At 32.6% G+C, this 2,500-nt stretch overlaps 1 protein-coding gene across 1 annotated transcript in view; it reads left to right on the forward strand.

Moving 5' to 3' along the window:
• Positions 1–2,500, forward strand: part of LOC106871386 (uncharacterized) — a gene marked incomplete at its 3' end in the record, with an annotated part of 540,352 nt that overhangs the window by 7,360 nt on the left and 530,492 nt on the right. Inside the window, exon 2 of the mRNA XM_052970915.1 lies at positions 161–1,557. The remainder of the gene's footprint in view (positions 1–160; positions 1,558–2,500) is intronic.

Raw genomic sequence — 2,500 nt, forward strand, 5'->3', positions numbered from 1 at the left:
ATATATATATATATATATATATATATATATATATATATATAAATGTTCGTTTCTGCTCTTCCAATTGCAGTATTCTGAAACTGGGTTTGGTTGTGATTAACATGTGTGAAGGAAATCTTGGAATATATCTATTTATACATGCTTTTTTTTATTCGCAAAGATTTATCGTGGAAACGGATCAAACAATGAACCGAAAACGGACTACTTTACATGAGAACTGGATACCGATTTTAAAGGAAGTGTAAATGGTGAAACTTCATATATCTTTTGGTAAAAATATGGATGGAGAATTAATAGGAATATCACTGGCAAGCTTATTTTTTACATCAATGCGGACTCAAGCACTATTAGCTTGACTACTTGTCTATCATTATCAATAAGGATAACAATGAAAACATGGCCTTTGTCATCGTTATAGACGCTAAGAATTTTTTATATATTCCAAAATGGATATTAAATACAATATGAATTACAATATACTCTAAAAAAATATGTATTTGAAATAAAACCGAAAACAATGTAAGTTTCTAACACTTGAAAAAGATGATAATATATTAGTGTTATTGCTCAGCAAGTTCTACCACGTCACAAAACCAATGATGGTCAATAAATAATAAAGAGGTAAAGAAAGAAAGAAAAATTCGACCCTGCACTGTAACAGTGTACTAATTACATCTTTTCAAAAATGTATAATTTTCGCCCACCTTAGCTAGAGATGGGACTTGTTGAAATATTGGTCAAGTAAATATATGTACAAAGGATATTATGACTTCATTTGCCTTGGCGAGGATCTGTGTTTCATAAATGGATTTTAAGGGAAACTGCGATCAAACTCCCGAGACAGCCTCTACAGCGAGATGTTCATTTATGAAAAGATATACGTAAAAGTGCATCATCTGTTTCTGTAAATGTTCTCGTACAAAATACTTTACATTTATATACTCACCTTTATTGCCATATACTGATATACACAGTTTACAAATGTGATTGAGTTTTAATTTCTTCGTTTTAGTTTCGTAAACAATTAATAAAACATAAATAAAGCTTAAAAACAGATGGTCATATATATACATATACATTGACAGTTACATAAACACACTCGTGTTCACAATTACATATATACACAGACACATACATACAGATATATACATACATCAGTACAAACACACACTCGTGCAAATAACCACCTACATATTAAGAAACATAAACGCACATACACACACGCATGCACTTAGACATACACATGCACACATTCACACACACAATCGTTACTATTATCATTTGGATCCTGCAAGGAAAGACGCGATAAACTTGCAAATTATATATATGTATGTATATGTAATCAAAGCAAGGAACAGAAAATTATTAAAGTAAAACATAAAAAGATGAAGAAATGTTAATCGATCGAAAGACAAATATGAGGATAATAATGGTAATAATGCTCAACCTGGAATAAATTCCCGCCCCGTCCCTTCTGTGCTACTTCCCGCTCTTCGATGGACGTATAAGTGGAAAAGGGAGATCACTGCGTTACACTGTCTTCGCCTAACCACATAAGTAAGTTCTTTCGAAATATCTAATTTGTCTGCCGTTCTAATATTGTTTCTTTATTGCTGTATAAAACTGTATATTAAAGAAAACTATAAACGAACCTAACCATATATCCAGTAGTTTACTTAACATTATTTTTTCTATTTCATTCCTTACCATTATTTGTTAAAAATACCCACATATAACTTTCATACTTCCTTAATTAGTTTTAATATTTTTAAAGTTGTTGTTTATTCTGCAAAGTTGTTCAGAACGGTAATTATTCTGGTCTACAAAAGAGTAAAACGTTTGATACAAACATTCAATGCCTTATTTGTATTCTGAGAAAACACAAACGACAATGAGATCTGTTAACCTTAGGACAGCGCTTGCGAACATTTTTTGGCCTTATTTATCGGAATTCGAATTTCTTTACTAATCCCGTGGTTATTGCGGTCTCTCTAACACCCATTCATGTATTTTATATTATTATATACAGGGTGTCTATAAAGTCCGTGCGCGATTTAAAATATTTGTAGCTTTGTAACTTTACATGACAGAACTAAATGGTACAACGACTTTATAGACACTTTATAGGGAGCCCTTTGTCCCTTTAAAGCATAGGCCATTAACGTCATTTCTCCATTGTTCTCAACTCTAGGCCGTCCTTTCTTTGGTCTCATTGGTTTTAAATTGCCATCGATGCTTCTGTAACTTACCTTTTTTTTCTCGGTAGGGTTATTGGCCGCCCTATGCAAATCAAATTTTACATCTAGGAAAAATTGGTCCATTTTAGTCTGGCCTATATCCTTTGGCCTGTTCAGCATGTGAGGCTCTACCAAAAGTTTGTGCTCGGCTATCAGAGTCATTGAGACACGTAAGCTACTGCACCGCAACAATGACTGGACCTTATGAGAGATACATGTATCTTAACTTTAGGTAAATGTGTAGGGAAATGTTTTTTCATTAC

This window comes from Octopus bimaculoides, chromosome 9, assembly GCF_001194135.2.
Source record: "Octopus bimaculoides isolate UCB-OBI-ISO-001 chromosome 9, ASM119413v2, whole genome shotgun sequence".
In the NCBI taxonomy this organism is placed as follows: domain Eukaryota; kingdom Metazoa; phylum Mollusca; class Cephalopoda; order Octopoda; family Octopodidae; genus Octopus; species Octopus bimaculoides.